The 18357-nt window shown below is 39.1% G+C and overlaps 1 protein-coding gene across 2 annotated transcripts in view; it reads left to right on the forward strand.

Moving 5' to 3' along the window:
- PDZRN4 (PDZ domain containing ring finger 4) overlaps positions 1–18357 on the forward strand; it is a 247048-nt gene that overhangs the window by 209396 nt on the left and 19295 nt on the right. The window lies entirely within an intron of this gene.

The raw sequence follows: 18357 nt of genomic DNA on the forward strand, positions 1-18357 counted from the left end.
AAACAGGAAGTTTTCTGCTGTGAGAGCCAACATCTCTACAGAATTACAGCTTTTAAAATCTCCTATGTCTGAGATAGGAAAAGATTCTTATTTCTACCTGAATGCTTCTTACAAACAGCAAAAGTAGACATGCTTGAGAAGGAATAGCAGTGGGCTGAGGTAACTGTTGTTGCATATATGAGGAAGAGTAGGCTGAAGTTTGCTCTCAGAATTGAGGGAGGGGTTTTGGAGGGATGTTGGGTGTTAGTTGATGTGGATGTGCTATGAAGACCAGCATAAATGTCTAAAAGACTTACCATCTCTGATTGTTCTCATTTTTAGGCACAGGCACAAATGACTGCACCAGTACCATAAGATAGCTTGCAGGAGCCTGGAAAACCACATCAACCGTACCAGGATTAACATTTTCAGAGTGAAAAAGGCAGAAATGCAGCCATTGCATTAGCCTGCTTGTGTCTGATGACTCGAGTTTTAATGCGTGCAAATGCCAATGTTGACAAATTAAGTCATTAAGCAATATTAAGCAGTATTAAGACCAGTACCCAGAAGAAATTGCTAAGGGTTGAGTTGACCCTATATGAAATTACAAGGTTCTCTGATGCTCTCATTTAAGGTGTTAGAAACCACTGAGTTTCTTATTTTATGTTTTCACTCAGGACGTTAATGCATGTCACTAGATCAACAGACAACCACATGAGGCATGCGCAGGTGAAATGTCTGTGGTCGGTTTTTATGAAGCCTTTTGTGTCCAGACAGTGAAAGGATCAGAGGTCCTGCAGGAAACAGCAGCCACAAAAGAGCATAGTATTTTGACAAAAAGCTGTGTGAAAAGGCGTTTTTCCCACCCGATGCCTCTGTGAAACTTGAAGCATAAGTTAGAAACTATACACATGCTGTTTTGATTCCTCCTGTGCTCTGGAAAACAGGACTTAGAAGGTTCAGAAGAAACAGAAATTAGAAGATTCATATGAAAGTTACTTTACTCCATCAGCAGTATCTCCTCTAAAGTGGAGCGACCCATAGTGTTCTCAGGGTTGGTTAACACCTCAGGGCAAAACTGAATATTTGTAAGTTCATGCTCTGCTTTGTAGATCCAAGGGAGAGATTTTCAGACGGAATAGGGAAAAAAATGTGTGTGTGTGCGTGCTGAATGTAAGTGCTAATTTATGGGTTTGCACAGCCGTTCATTTAAATGTTTTGTTAAGTATTTGCACTCATAAATCTGTTAACTGTAAATGTAGATTAGTCCTTTAAGTTTACCACTAACCTCATCCATACTCACTGAAATTGCAAAGGTTTCCTATTGACCTGAGCATTTCTGGATCAGATGCTGTTGGCTGCTTTCACAAATTACTAAAAATTGTCTTTGAAGAGTGAAAAGCTAAAAAACCTTGGGAATTGGTCATGAGTAAGGTTTTGTGTAGACTTCACTGAACGCTTAAAACTCCCATAGGTGTGAATTTTACCCTGTTCTCTTCCTTTCTCTTACGTGTCTGAGCATTGCAGCAGGTACAGTGCAGTGGTAATGCATTCATTTATTCTTGCAGTAACACTCATGCCATCGTGATGGGGGAAGGTGTTTGAGACACAAATTCACATTTCCCATTTCTGTGATGTTAGGCTTTTGAAGTTACTGATTTTATTGGTATTTTTCCCTTAAAGAAAAAGCATATTTGTTCAGTTTAGCAGCCTGAGTGAGGCTGTTTATCTGAGTAAAGTTACTTGAACACATAAGCATTTGTGGGTTGAGGCCCTCATGGGCCACTAAAGCATGGTCTCTGCTGACTTTGTGAAAGACCCACCACTGCTGCGATAGGCCTACAGAGACCTGCCTGCCCTGCAAATTCATATAAAAGGCCCTTTCAACACTTGGATTATTTAACCACTAAACCAAACAGATCTGTCTATCTTGTAAATACATATTTAGGGCCTTTTTAACATGAGGATTACTGAGCTGATAGCCTGTAACAGCTCCCTCCAGAGCTGTGATAGCCTGCAAACACCCCTGTGTGAGCATTACAGGCACTTGCCACAGTGCAATTGGAGCTCCCGCTTCAATTGCTAACACCTGAATAAACAGTTTTTATGGAAACAGCTTCTGTGCACACATTGCCAGTATTTCCTATCTCTGCAGTCAGGCTCTTTTGTTTTGTCACCCAATGAGTGTTTCTGTACAACGAAGCTGACCCAGAAGCTGGATGTGTAACCACCAAAATGGAAAACATTTCTTAGATGGCAGTTTTCTAGAAATTCCTTACGTGTACTATGGAATTTCTCTGCATAGCTATTTAATTAATGGCTTTCATTTAATAGCATAAATGGGTGAGAGAGAGAGAGAGAGAAACCTTGTTTGAGCAGGGATCATCCAAACCAAATTCCAGCCACGTTCAGGTTGGATGACAGGGGTAGGACCACTATGATACCTCTGTGATTTGCTGTCAGATTGTACTTGTTTCTTCTGTATTTCCTGCCAAAATTGGATTCGTTTTTCCCTGAACTTTTTAAAACTTGGGATGAATCATGAAGAAAAAGCCTTTAGCAAATAAAAGGAAGGTTTTTAATTCAGCTGCCACCAGATGTAATTTAAAAGAGAAGGCTTCGGGAAATAAGGACTGTAATAGAGACATGGGTGTTGCATTGTCGGAGAGCTGAAATGGTGGACATTGTGTCTTCCCATTGTCATCAGAATTGACTGGTGTGGTAAGGGGGACATGAAAAGGCTTGTTGGCAAGTGTATGTAGATTTCCAGAGGAAAGGCAGATATTTCTCACCACTTGCCCTATCTTATGCAGCTGCTGTTATGGTGAAGGGACTGATCTGACAGCTCAGAGTGAGCTGAGGTAGACTGGGACTTCATGTATTATGTTTATTTTCTGACTATCAGTCCATAATTGCCTAGCAATTATGGCTGAATCGTGGATGCTGCATGGTATAGAGACATTTCACTGACACCATTATACTGATCTCCTGTGTCAATTCTTAGTATTATATAGCATCTGCTGTTAAGAAGTATCTTGAAGGAAGGGAACAAGTACGTGTGTTCCTGTGATCTGTGGTAGGAAAGACCTGGCTTGTGAGGTCTGTGTTGTGGGGGTTTTTCCATTCCTACCTGTTGTATTATCCATATCCAAAGGAAAAAAAAATGGTCTATATTATAATGCTATTAATTGCAAAGTATGTGGGAACGTTTCCTGGACAAGCGGATTATTAGGGTTCTTTCAGTTGCACCTGAGAAAACACAATGGTGATCAGGTTCTAAAACCCTTCCTCGAGACTTTTTTTCCTTTTATCTCAGACGGAGTTCTGAGCTGTTAACACCTGGCCTGTGATCCAGCTGACTGTCACTATGGACTAAGAATGGAAAAGGTCACGGTTAAAATGGAGAAGTGTCACTGAAATATTTTTTTTGCTGTAATTCTTTGGATAACACTGTGAAAGAAGACTCTTCAGGCACGCATTTGGTGCACTACAGCACAAGATTATGTATTTCACTGGCAATTTTATTTATAAAATGCCTGGGGGTTTAAGTCAGCATAATTTACACATAGACAACAATAAATATGTAATTTCTCCCTAACTGTGGCCATTGCATGCTGCAAATGAGCAAAGGAGTGGCAAAAGGAGCAGTCTTTCCTTTTATGTTTTCATCTGTCTTTTAAGAATTGAAGTCACTTTTCAAGTATAAGTTAATTAAACTTAACACCATTCCACTGAGGTTCTTCAGTCTTACTATGTCCTGTATTGCTACAGGAATTCACAAGGAGGTGAACTAAGGACAGGCTTATTGAAAGACTTGCCAAGTCAGTCAGTAACAGAACTGGCAGTAAAACCCAGGAGCCTTTACTTGTAATGCATCTCTTTTTTGGCCATTAAATCACTCTTCTTTGCGAGTCATTGGATCATTTAGATGGAAGAGGATGTCAGGGTTTTTTTTTCCACAGTTGTTTGTTAATTTGGAGTGGGTTACTGGATGTCATCACAAAATTCTGACATTCAAAGCAGATGAAGTTGCCATCATCTCACCTCCCCGAAGTAATGAATATCCCAATGTAAGAATTTGAATTGTGTCCACAACTACAGAGGATCATGAGACATTGGGGAGAAAAAGACACAAAACTGACATGGGCAAATTTATCAAAGTTATTACCATTTATTGTGTTTTTAAAACAGGAGGAAAATATATCAAGTCAGTGATATTCATTTTGTTTGATTTCATAAAACAAACACAGGATTACTCCTCACTTCACCTGAAAGCTAATAAAAATTTTTCCTTGTTGTCAGAGCTTATATTTTTCCAGGAAAATGAAGAAAAGTGAGCTTAGTTTAGCAGCACCTTATTGTTGGGGAACATTGCAACATATATTATGTGTTTTTTCTCTCAGCAAAGGAAGAAAAAGGAGCTGGCAATATTTTCATATTTATGGTAATCTGTGGATTATAAATCTTCTGGTTTAGAGAAATGCTTTGTTCAGACAGTTTTTATATTATAATACCACGTTCCCCTACATATGCTTTACAGTGAAAATGTTTCTAACAATTTTATTAATGCTATTTTTCATATGTGTTCTGCTTGAAAGTTTGTGTAGTCTATCTTGGAAACATGGAATCTAGCTACACAGAGAAAAGATGGGAGAAAATAATTTCTTTTACATATTCTTTTAAAAATAACTCACATTAACCAGGCGTTATAATGTCACTATTTTACAGCTTAGGAAATCAAATCCTAGGAAATTCAAGAGCACAGGAAGCAAGGGCTGAATCCCCCTAACAAGAGGGAACCTTTTACAAGAAAATGTACTTTAAACAAGGTTTCAATATTATGCATGCTGAGCCTTCAGAGGAGAAATCAAAAAAGCAGGAGAGGTCTTTTCTCTGGAAGTTTGCTTTTTTTATTTAATGAGGCAGCTCTTCAAAGAGAATGTGATAGTCATTCCTGGAGGGCATGGTTTGGTGAGCAGGAATACAGGTGAAACTGTATTGCGCATCAAAAAAACAGATGATGAGTTCGCTTTGTATTTCATTTCATGATTTCATCAATCTATCCAAGTATGCGTTTGGGGGTGGAGGACATTTCCGTGTGCAACAGAAGTTTGAACAGCTGAAACTCAGCATGGATATGGTGCCCGTAGACCTCACTTTGGTGCCAGAAAAATAAAAATGCATTTTAAAAGTCATTGCCTATCACTTCATGTGCTTGATTTATAGGCACATGTATATGATTAAAATTTGCGTATTTCAGCTATACATATCTTAGCACATATATGTCTCAAACTAAACGAGTATGGATGGGGTGGAATTTTAGAATGATGTTTTCCAAGAATTTCTAATTTTACAAGCTCAACTTTAAATTTAGCCTTTTCATAGTATTTTGCCTTTTCTGCTTCTGAAAGGCATAAACTGAATTACAGGAAGGTATAGTTCTCACAGCTGTCTAAAACTGAAAAATTACATTTTCAATTTGATTTTAATTAATATTCCAAAATATCCTTCACACAGTTGTAGATCAAGGCTGTCCAAACGTGTGGAATTGTAACTGGTTAGGAGTTTGAATCTACAGCTACATGTTCTGCTGTCCAGATAAATGCTCACTGCAGCAGATGTTGGCACATCTGTTATGCCTCCCCATTTCGATTGGCTGCCTGGGTGTTTAGAAAGTGCTGATGAGGCAGATAAATCTTCTGACACGTTTCAGGCACAAAGCAGGCAGGCAGCAGTAATAATGATGTTTACAGAGCCAAGTGCTGGGCAGTAACATTTTGAAATACAGCAAAAATAAAGTACGAGTTTACCTGCAATAGGTGAAATTTATTGTGAAAAGTGAAAACTAATTACACCAAGTGATTCTCAGCTGATTTGAACTGCAGCTGTGACAGCCCATAAACCTCTGGACTTTGTTGGCTAGGAAAAGGCACTTGCTACAGTCTAGAAAGAGCTCTGAGCTCAGAAGGGGCTTTTTGATAAACTTAGGAGACTTTGGAGTTGGGTTTAGAAACAGCTGTAGCACATGTGGTTTTGGAAGGGAAATAGCAATCTCCTGGGGACTTGAAGTTCCTGATGTTATCAGAATTCTTACTTCTAACAGGTTTTCCTTTACCCTTTGAAGCATGTCATATTTGAGTTGGTTTATACCATTAGAGTCTGGAGCACTGCACACACTGGGGTCTTCTCCTGAGAAGGTTAATGGTGTATCAAAGAGGTCATTCATGGACAGAGAAGGATAGATCTGACAGTCTCAAGTGTGAAGACTGGTTTTCCAAGTACATAGAGCTTTTGAAGATGTTGGATCCCTTCCAGACCATAATCTCCAACACAGTGAATGGCAAACAGAAAAGTAGAAGTCACTATAAAGATCTTAGCCTGATGTCATGTACTAATATCATCACATTCCCTTTAGCAGATGTCACCATTAAATTTTCCAAGCTGCTTTCAAGTACCATGATTTGAGGCAAGTCCAGAAATTGCAAAAACAGCATGCCATAAAGGAGCAAAGAAATGGATGCTGATTATATAGCTGATACAGTTACAGCTGGTTATGTTTTATAGTATACAGTCTAAAAGGTCTCTGGACAGCTGTTCCAGTGTTTGACTGGTAAGAAGCAGTTCCCTAAATATCTACTTGGATTTTCCTGAGTAGCAACTCATGTCTGTTGTCTCATGTGGTTATCATGGTGCATGTCCAGGAAGAGTCTGGTTCTGACTTCTCTAGACCCTAGCATTTGGTAATGGAAGAAAGCAATAAGATCTTATTAAGAAGATAGCTTCTCTTCAAAAGGCTAACCAAATGCAATTCTCCCAGCCTCCCCTTGTAGGAGATGTTCTCCAGCACCCTAATTAGTTAATGGACTTCTATCCAGACATGGAGCACTGATAACCAAGAGAAGGTTCATTCTAACATTTTATTTCAAAGCCATTTTCATTGGAAAACAGGTTGGGGAACAAGTTTTGAAAAGCCCCAAAACCAGAAGAACTGGACTGGTAAAGTTTTAAGAGGTTCCCCCATCCTTAAATGGCTCAGACCAGTGATTCTTTAGCTGTATCTCTTATTTTTCAATGTTGATAGCCAAAGAGTTTCAATATGGCGCTCAGGATAGGCACTTTAATAAAAAGTCAGATTTTTTTTTTTCTTCAAATAGGAATAATATTACTTTTTTTTTTGTCAAAATTGTCCAAATGTGAAGGATTCTTTAGCAATATAGAGGCTGTGAGCCAATGTGACAGTTCAGTATATTCACACACACTGCACAATGGAATAGTTTCTACTCCAGTCTGCTTATCTCATTTTAACATAAGGTTCAGTTTCTGTCTTGTCTGTGCTATTCCCACCTACTTTGTTTAATAAGAAGAAAGTGAGAATGTAGAATCTAGGATTAGTGAAAAGGAAACCCTTCGCTGCATATTATCAGCTAGTTAATTATACTTTAAACTCTTCTCGTATCCTTGCAACTTCACACTTCTATTGAGTGAAAGACCAAAAGTGAGGACCAAAGCTGACTGCTGAGAAATACTATATATAAGCAGTTCATCATGGATCTCTGTGCTCAGAAAGCAAGAATTCTTGGTTTTCTCAAGTGCAGAACATACCAGAAGGGGTGTTGGGTCTCAAGCAGGTGAAAACATAAATGCATCTATAACATAGGAAAATATGTATATATAGTTATGTACTTCTAATAAATTAACATTCATACGGCACCATGGGGAAAGAACAGAAATAAGGAAAATGAATAGAGAGATGGAAGAATTAGGGGGAAAAATAAGACCATGGTTTGCTTGAAATAACAAAGTATGCTGAGGACATTTTACTTTCCAGTGTGTTTATCCAGACAATAGGGGGGAAAATGGGATTTAATAGTGTTTAGAATATGTCATGTTTAATACTTTGTATAAGGGTTGATTTTTGGATTTATCTGTTTGACACAATCTGGAGATTTGTTATTACGCATGCTAGCTAAGTGGAAAACTCAGGTTCAAGTGGATGTTTGTGACTTTTTTGAGGATGTACTGTTGGCTGTTGAGCCTTTTGCAGCCATGGAGCTGTAAACGGTTTCTCTCTTTGACTTCCTTATGAGATACAATCTCCGTGAAGACCATCATTTGTCTTTAAGCTCAAGGCTTAAAATATTGTTTAAAAGCAAGCCAGAAAGGCCACACCAAACCTGGGAGGCCCGGAATTAAACACTGTGTTTATCTTATCCCTATATGATTAGACCCTTCCTCCCACTGCAACGCTAAATTTGTTCATAGCACAGTGATCAAGGGTTTCTCACATTTGTAGTCCAGCACCATCGTTCCTACAGCCCAACCCATTCCCCCATCTGCTCCACGACTGCTATCCACCCCTCATCCTCACCCGTTGGGACTCTCAGCTGACACTTGTGTGTCTTCCTCTTCCCACACAGAGCCATCAGACTGTTACTGATCATCACACATCAGACTGCTGAATATGCACTGGCAGGCTTGCCATGCCTTAAGTTAATCTACTGTTTGATTTCAAACATAGAAATGTAGTGTGCACTGAAAATATTCTCTCCAGAGCTGCAGAGAGAGAGTGAATTCCCATATCTGTTGGAGCTTCTTTATTATCAAAGGATCCATCAGCTACAGGGCCAAATTCTTCTCCTACAGTTGCAAGATGCTATTTTATTAATGGGTGCCTATATGTCAGCATATTAATTCTGTTTTTTTTCTGCTACTGCTTTTCTTTCTTTCTTTCTTTTTTGTTAACGTTGGTATCATTGTCTACAGTATCCTGCTGTCCGAAAGCATTCTTTGTCTGAACACAAAGCAGCATGTGGCTCCAAGTGTAGCTACAAAGCAGGGATCAGCAGGAAAGTGATTTTGTTTTTAAATATTTCTCATTCTGCATTGTATTAGCTTTTGGATTATGCATTGGAGAAATGCTTGCTTATATTTTTCCTTTTTGCTTTGAAGTAAACAAATCTTGTGTCAGAGATTCTTAAATCTAAACCAGACTTGAAAAAATGAGGATTAAATGAGACTTTAGCCTATAAGGTAGAGCCCCCACCCCTTGAACAGACCATTGTTTTTCCCCACCATGTGGAATGGAGATAACCCTCTGTTTCTTTGTGGTAAGCTACCAACCAAATCCATTCTGGTAAATCTGACACCCAATGTGATTTGTCCTTTTCGATGCAGTTTATGAGAAGTCAGGACAGTCTTCTGTCAAAATTGATAAGTGAGAAGACAGTGGGGAATGCAATTTTATTTGTAACAGCACAGCTGCCAGCAGTTCCAGCTTGTTTACATCTAGGCTGACTCTGTCTTGCTCCATAGCTTTTCTATTTCCATCCAAATAGCCCCCAAGTACATTGTGGATGTGCCTGTCTATGTAAAATGCATAATAGAACATACTGGGAATGTTAGAAAGGGGAAGAAATAACTTATTTCTTTAGATTGTTTTCACAACTTGAGAGTGTTTTAGAAGTGAAATCTTGAACTCTACAAGCATGTACAGAATGGGTTCTAAAACTGAACCATAAACTGCTAAAATCCTGCAATACTTGTTACCTTCCATGGTAAAAGTACCAAAGGAGTTGAGCCTTTATGATTGGAAGCATTCTTTTTCCAGTGAAGGTGGGCAGTGTTTGTAAATTAAATCCACCACATTTAAATATAAGCCTATTCACTGTGAAAAGAAGGCCGTGGGACCCTGCAGTGACCTGTGAAGGGGGCAGGAAGACAGTTTCCTTGCACCCTGTTTCACGCTGAATACTTCTACTACATAGCCTACAATTAGACATTAGTGTATTTCCTAGAAAATCCTTTTGACAAGAGACCACAACTGTTGATGGTGTTAGGATAGTTCTCAGGTCTAGGAAGTCTCTGCCTGTAGTATGACTTGCATTTGACCTGTCAGTCCCAGAATCCCACCAGAATCCCAGGTGGTTTTGATCTTTTTTGTTGGTACACTTAAAGCTGCAATGATAGGTGTTTCCTCTTTATAGTCACTCCTGTGAGCTGTTTCTTTACAGTATCCCACCCTAAACATGCAGTTATCATGGAGGTAAACTAAAAGAAGGGTTTCGTGTTTGACTGATCTAGCTTATGACAGAGGAGCTTTTCTAGCAAACTAAAAGTTCTTTCTTCCTTTTTCCATTTCTCTGTTTATAATTATTAATAAATAATTAGTCTTCTACATGGTTTGTCACCAAAAGGTAAGAGTCCAGAGATGGCTGTAAATGTCACTGCGTTGTTTCTATGAATAGTGGATGTCATCTGACACTTTTGCTTTCTCATTGTAAGTGTGTTTTCAAGAGCTACCGTCATGCTTTTACATGAATTGTTTTGTCATTGCCAGGGGAGACTCTCTGCAGTGTAACTGACCTGCTGGGTACACCCTTACACACAGATATATACACACTATATGTACCTATATACAGATATACATAAATTTACACACATATACTACCTCCCCTCTGCACACACAAATATGCGCACACAAGTAAACAATTAAACATTTAACACCCAACCCAAGCCTGAAAACAAAATATCTACTTTAGTATGAAACTACTTTGTAAATGTACATTGGAGGTACCATAGACTCTCTTCATCTAAGCAGAGATGGGCAGCCCATAGAGAAAAAATAATTCATCATATTTAAGATAGATTATTGTTAAGACTTCTACTGGGGCTTGGATTTACACATCTCTTTTTCTGAGTTTCCTCAGATTACTTCTTGTTGTTAAAGATATTACTGCCCAACAAAGCCTAGGTGAGAGAGTTGGAAACATGATATGGGTAAGGTGAAATGTGATGCTTCTCTGAAACACCAAGCGTCTCTTTTAAGTCTGTAGTCTTACCCATTGTATATACCTTGACCATTTGTAAGTTACAGTCACAACTCCTACTGCATGGTACAAATTCTGAAGTGAAATAACTGGTGTTTTACAGGGGAGTCTAAAGAACATCATTTATTCTGCTGATGATGCTTTTTTGTTGCAAACCCAGGCTGTTGTTCCCTCTATTTTACACCCACACTCGTTTGACATGGTCTTATATGTAACATGTAACACCAGTCTCATCACATCTGAATATGAGATGAATTTTTCTTTCTAATAGCTCCACTGTTAGCTCTCTACCCTCCTAGGACTTCATTAGGTTGAACTGTTCCTGTAAGAAAAGTGAGGGATAGCTCATTTTTTTATTTTGTAAGCAGAATTACTTGCCAGTGATGACAAGTGTGTGGCATTATGAAGATTAAATATTATAGAAGGTGATTTGGCAGCCTGGAAAAAGTATATCCTTTCAGTCATATGAAGGAAGAGACCAAACAAAGTGAAAGTGATTAGCAAGATCCTATCAGGATGCTCGGCTGTTTGGAACTCTACCTGATAATGATCCAGATGCTTACCTCACTCCCAGAGATGAGATAAGAACTGCAGAGTTGGGATTACAAAACGCAATTATGAGGTTGAGAGCGAGTTTTAGCTTGATTTCCATAGTTTACAGACACTACTGGCAAGAAGCTGATAAAATTGATCTGACTTTGCAGGACAACCTTCTTATAGTAACCTTGACAGCAAGTGTAAAAAGCAGCCAAAATTCAGTTATGCATATAATCTGGAGGTTGATCTCACCCATAGAGATGTAGAATAAAGACAATACTGAAGAGTGAATCTTAATTATAAGGTGTGTGTAATCACTGTGGTCCCTGCACACTTCTGTTTGAAGAGGAATGACACTAGCTCTCAGATCGATGAGGGTTTCTTTTTTTTCAGTATAACCAGTTTATTAAAATAAGTCAGACCTTAATGTACTTTCTCAGTTAATTCTTCATTGCGTTATTCTGTAAGTACTCTCTTCTTGGCCTTTTGTTCTTCATTCATTCAGTTAATCATTCTGTCAATTATAACATTAGCAAAATGAACATTAAACAGCTTCTCAGCTATTACAGCAGGCAAAAAGGAAAAGCAAAGATAAAAGTAACTACTGTTTTCTTAATTTGCTTTATTTGTTTTTGTTTTTTTATTTATTTGCTTGTTTTGTTTTGTTTTTCTTAAAATTTATAGTAAAGACTATACTTCTACTTCAGTCATCAGACATTGGGTCTGCTCATTGCATGCAATAAGACTTGATTTCTTCCAAAAGTGCAGTCAGGGCTACAACACAATAAACTAGCCTGGCACAGGGATAGAACCTAAAGTTGTTTCAGCTTTCACCTAGGGTTATTTCGGAGTATCCACATGACCCATTATTTAGTGATGGGCAGTAATTCACTAAGTGGTGATAACCATGTTGTTCTGTGTGGCTATGAAGACAGCATTGTATTTTTTTGTATTTTTTTCCTTGATTTTGCAATAATAGCAACGAGTACCAATTTGCAATCTGGTTTTGATCCAAGAGGTACTAATAATTATCCTATGGTAAAGAAAAATTGCTGAATCCAGAGAGCTCCATAGACTGCCTTTCTCAGAATTCTTTTGCCTTAGAATACATTACATTACTGTGGGCTTTGTAGACGGAATTTGTCAGCCTTAGAGACTTGAGCCGAGATACGGTTCTTTCATTCATTTTGGGATGAAGATAAAGCATATCTGAATTGCACAGTTTGTTTCACCACACAAGGACTTTCCCAGACTGGTAGGTTTTTAGCTTTCTTCTGGTGAGTAGGAATCCTTCTCCAGTACACTGCGGTGACTTCCTTTTCTAAAAGCTATACTGGTGAGTTGGCTCCTAATTCAAAACCTGTCAATTTAGTACTTGTAAATAGCAAAACTTCCTTTCTCCTTTCTGTCTCTTTTTTTTTCTCCTTGTTCAGGAGAGTTGTTGAAAGGGGAGAGAGAAGAAAGCACAGTGTTTTGGTTTTACAGGCTGGACTATACTGATATATAACCAGCAGGAAAAACTGACATTCTTTTCCTCTAAAGATAATGCAGTCAAATGGGAGAAGGTAGATGCTAGTTAATACTAAGAAGATAAAAGTTGAGTGTATTGTAAGCAGAACATGTTTAGGATCCTCTATCTTACCATGTCACAAAAATTCAAACCCTGAATGATGAATCACAGGTTCTGTTACACTAGAGAATAACACTAAAATTAATTTGGTATTTGACTATGTCTCAATGATGAGATGACTTTCTCATTGTAATGAGAACTTAAATGTTAACTGAAATGATCACACATTGCCCATTTAGGAAAAATACTGTTGCGATTTGATTCCATGCTCTCCCTTCTAATGGTGTTACCAGAGTTCATGGGACCCATTACCCTGATATACTGTACGGATGAAGGGAACTCAATAGCTATGGCAATTTTGATAGTCTCTCTTGGTCCTTTTAGTGGTGCGCAGCAATTGCTATAAAGGCAGACAGGGAATATTGGAAGAATGTAGTATATTTATAGTATTTCTACAGTGCCTTTCAAACACTCTGTAATCATTTATTCTTTTATGTTCTTCTACTCTGGCAGTCTTTGCATTGTTTTCTTCTTATAGATAAGGAAAACAAGTCACAAAAAGTTACACGAGGTGACTGCACCAAAGCAATTATAATTGAACAGGGAATAGAGGCTTAAAAGGCAGAAAAGCTCTGGAAACCGGCTAAAAAACTGTCTTATGAGGCAAGATCTTACTAATGCCTTTTCAAAGTTAGGATGAATTTGAGAAGGCAGGGAAATTTCCCTTCCTCGGTATAGAGCCTGAACCTCAAGCATATGCCCAGTAGTCTAAGATACACCCAGTGATTTTTCAGAAATTTTACATGCCTTGATCTTGCAACCGGCTACTGATATCAGTAAGTTCACCTCTGTCATTTGTGATGGTAACCTTTTTGGAGATTTCTATATTAAAGGTTTCCATTCTAGAAATGGGTCAGTGTGTTTCTGTATACAACTAGACTGCAAAGGGGATCGGCAAGTTTCCTTGTCAGCATAGAAACTGGAGACTCCCAGTCCTTCGTATTTGGACATGAGGAAGCCAACAGTAGAGTTCGCCTTTGTCATGATACAGAATTGTGTTAAATAGTTGATTAACGTTTGTTAACTATTGGTCTACAGTACATACAGTAAATTAGTCTTACTGCATTTCACAACCAGTAAGTCATGACTGTACAAAATGAAAAATGGACAGAGAACGAGATGAGGTAGTATTACAGTGTCCAGGAACTGGACTCTAAACCCATTAAAGCTGCAGCAGTGTTTTTCTTCTTAAACCTCCATTGCACTAGAGCAGCCCAAGTGTTACCCTTCCATTGAAAGAATGTAATGTGTTCACTAGTTCTGTAAATATAGGAAGTCAAATTCAACAAAAATCATCACAGGAAGCATAAGGGATTCCCTTAATGCATTCATTCCCCAGCAGTTTGTGGGCTAGGGACACATCAGATCTCAAGTTTGTTCTGAGTTTCCGTGTCACCCAGAGGCCTTCAAACACTGGAAGTTCTTGTATGGGCTATGGACTATGAGAGTCTCCTACCCTGGGGACAGGGTAGCTTAGTGTTCATCCCAACTAGTTTGTATTGAGCTCTAATTTCTTGTTTGCCTAATTTCCCACCCATAGAAAAATTTCTTCTCATCACACAGATGTGTGAGAAGGCAAGACAAAGAAAGACTCAGAGGATGAGAGTGAGGAAGAAGAGAAAAGGGGCAGTAACGATAGGTTGGTTTTGGTAGTGCCCAGCTGTATGCATGGTTCATATGTAGTGAAGCGGTCACTTTAGTAGATGGGACTTCCTGCTCACCAGGCAGTAGTTTCTTTATGGATTTCTATAGAAGAGATAACAGGATGGGTTATAAGGTGAAAGTAAAAGGTAGGTGATGCAGGGGCTGTGTGGGCATGGGCACTAACTGGCAATGGAAATATCTGGGGGGAAATGAGAGAAAAGGGTGAGTGAGGCTGCTGTCTGTGAATATGAGTGAGGAGTCGCTTAGTAAATTGAGAAAGGTTTTGAAAATGAGGACAAAAGGATTGTGTTGTTGGAGAGGGGTTCCAGAGTGGGATGGTTCAAGTGGAGATGAGAGAGGCTGACAGTCTGTGATGAGACTGGGCATAGCTCAGCCACATTGTAAGTGGGTTGAACAGGGAGTAGCTAATCCTGACAGAAAGTGGTGGAAAGATTCAAAGGTGTGCATGGCTTAGTATAGACTATTGCCAGAGTGATCAGCAAATCAAAATAAGGCAGAATAGGATTCCATGTGCGCAGTTATTCCAGCACAGGGTTATCAGATTGTAATTTTCAACATTCAGCTTTATCAGCTTCTCTCTTAGGCTGTTTTCCAGGGTGTGGAGGGAAAATGTGAAGCTCTTTTTGCCCCAAAAAGGCTGTTTAAGAATGGTCACAGAAGGGTTCATGATCTGTTTTCTAACAGACTGTCAGCTTTACTCTTTGAAATTTAGCTTTTAGTAGAAAAACTATTACTGCAAATAGATGCAAAGTTTACAAGTTCTCCTTTAATAGCCCTTAACCTCTTCCCAGCAATTCTAGAAATCCAAAAGCCCAGTTGATGACATTTATAATCTACTTCTCTACTACTTGAGAGAAATGGCAGTATTAACCTAGCCTTCCCTCCCCAAAGAGGTGACAGCTCCTTGTTTGGTCTTATGTCTCCTGAGGCTGACTGGTTTTCCATCACTGAAGCAAGTGATAGCCTTTAACTGGGAGCCAGAGGCTACAGTCACTACTCCATCACGTCAGAGGATGAGCAGTATAACCAGTTTTCAGTCCTTCAGGAGCATGAACTGCACCTCTTCCCAGTCTTTTTCTATGTCTGAAGAAATGAGCTACCTTGGAAATTTGCATCCCTATCTTTCAAGACAGGATATTCCTTATTCTAATTTCCATGTCTTTGTTTTAATCAAATAATTTATGGCTAAACACTTTAAACTATTGTCTTCACTGTGGCAATGCACTGGGTTATTGTTCTGCCTGCACAGAGAAAAAAGAAGCAAGTCAAAGATACAGCAATTTGGCATTGATTTCTGTCACTTGGCAGCAGAATACTCTTTGTGTTGAGAGGCAGCTGCCCCCAGAGTGCCCAAAAGAGGAGGAGGCTGTCATCTCCTGAGCTCTCTTCTCAGCCCCTCTCCTCCCACCATCTGTCTGTCAGCACACTTTGTGAATCTCCAAATATTGTTTCTCACCTATTTTTAAAATGAATTTCAAAGACTTTCGGTTTGATCCCTGTGCACACATGCAAAACCCAAAGAGGAAGCTACTGTATATGTGTGTGTGTGTTTGTGTGCGTGTATCTAAAGGGATTCCAGGAAAGGAAATGACATTCTTATAAATTAGTCACTGCTGCCAAACTTGTTGCTTCTTCTGTTAAATACCAGTTGGGGAAAAAAAAACACTGAAAAGCATCTGTCGCAAAATACAATGTCAAATGCATTTGACCATGATGGTCCAGGTTCTCTAGCATCTCAGTTGCTGCTCATCTGTTGAAGTTGGTTTGGATGTGCTTGCTATATAAAGATAGGACTTGTGGGCTGTTGCTCTGAGAAATTATTTAATATTTTACACGAAGTGTTTAAAAACACTTTAAATTAAAAAAAAATTCCAAAGATATTTTGTCAGCTCTGATTTCTTTGAATGCGACCAGGATGTAAAAAAGAAGATGCTGTGAAGTTAGCAGTACAGTTGCCCAGCGGGAAAAAGGCAGTTACCTGGAATGACTTCCAATGCAAAGCAAGAGAGCTTATCCAACTTCTCCCTCATGCCTGAATAAGACATTACTTGAGTATGTGCTTGAGTCTTAGAATGAAAAACATCAGACGTTTGTTTGGCCTTTAGTACTAAGTACCAGTATCTCAGTCATAAGTATCTACAGCTTCTAAGTGGACATAGCCATGCTTAATCATCAGACTGCATCCATACACTCATTTACAAAAGTGGTAGTTCCAAGACAGCCGAGTCCAAATCTCAGCTCTAAGCTGTATTCCTGGGCAGAGAAACAAAAACTGTGGCAACTCAAGCACTGTGCACAGCCAGGTCTGGTGCATACCAGTCAAGGATATTAATCACCTATAGTGGTCATCAGCTGGTTCCCAGAGACAGTTATATCAAACCTCTTGGATTACAGGATGGAGCCTCTAAGGCCATCCTCATTTTCCTTTGCTCTTTCATCCCCTAAAAGGTTAAATTCTTCCACTCATTGAGCCATCACACTGAAGGGATTCAGTTTCTTTGCAGCCTGAAACATTGGTACAGCTTTGCAGTAACATTTTGAGACAAACCATCCACTAGAACGTCAAGGTCATTCTTCACCAAAGAAATTACGTTCAGAGCAGTCCTTGGGGCCCCTGTCCAGCCTCAGTGCAGGGAGACGGGAGGTTGTGCCAGCAGGACAATGAAAGTCAATGGATTTCAGTTTGTGCACAGCTTCTCATTTGCCTTGATTTAGAGGTCCCAGTCTCAGTCCTTTATGGTGTGTTTAGGCTTCCTTATAGGCCTCCAAGGGACTGCAAGCTTCTTTATTCCTTAAAAGTATACCTTGTTGCTGTAATTGAAGCCGTTTTGTTGCTGTAATTTCTCCCTAATATTACTGTTCTAGTCAAGTGTTCTTTCCCTCTGGAGGCATCAATTATTATAGGTTTTGAATAGGCCTCCCTTCTGGTACACATACTTATGCTTCCAATGCCAAAATCAGGTCACTGCAATTCTCTTCCTTAATAAAACACAGGCCCGTGTTTCCTCTTTCAAACTTGATGTATAACATGTTTACTGGAGACTAATTCCACTTCTTACCACCATATTTAAAACTCCTGCCATATTTAAGAAAAATTAAAGAAAAAATAACTGGTTTCATTGTATTTTCTACATTTTCTTAGTTTTCATTAAAACACTAAATGTCTAAAGTCCAGAGATAAGTTTATAGGGTCTATGTAGGTATCGAACCCATGTAGATGTGTACGTTGGTTGGCAGTGGAATGAGCCATCACAGTGAAAAATGTCCAGCTGAAATCAATGAAGTTTTTCTGTAAGCTGTGATATTTCAGCACCTGGTCCCCATAGCTGAATGGGACTCGATAGTGAGTCCTCACTACTGTCTGTCTGGTGCCTGTTTATGGATTAATCTGCAGGATACCTCTGGGGATGGGAACAAACAAGCTCTACCACAGACTGAGAACTGAAGTGTGGGTTTGTCTCTCTTCTTTTTTTGCACAGCCATGAGAAGCAAAAGCTAAGTTCCAAATGTCACCTGCAAATTCTCCTCAAATACATATATTAACTAAAGTTTCTCATTTGCAGCCAAACTAATACTCTGTGCTATTGGATTCATTGTGCTTTATTGCCATTATTTGTTCACAGTGCTTGCATTTTTGTGAATGATTCCCTCGTGAAACCCCGTGATGCTCAATTCAGACGGGTGTATGTAGTAGTTATCACTGCACCATCTGCCCTAAAA

The sequence above is a fragment of the Pezoporus flaviventris genome, unplaced genomic scaffold (assembly GCF_033815535.1).
Source record: "Pezoporus flaviventris isolate CSIRO_AGI_PZ_B2104156 unplaced genomic scaffold, CSIRO_AGI_Pfla_v1 ptg000045l, whole genome shotgun sequence".
Lineage (NCBI taxonomy): Eukaryota > Metazoa > Chordata > Aves > Psittaciformes > Psittacidae > Pezoporus > Pezoporus flaviventris.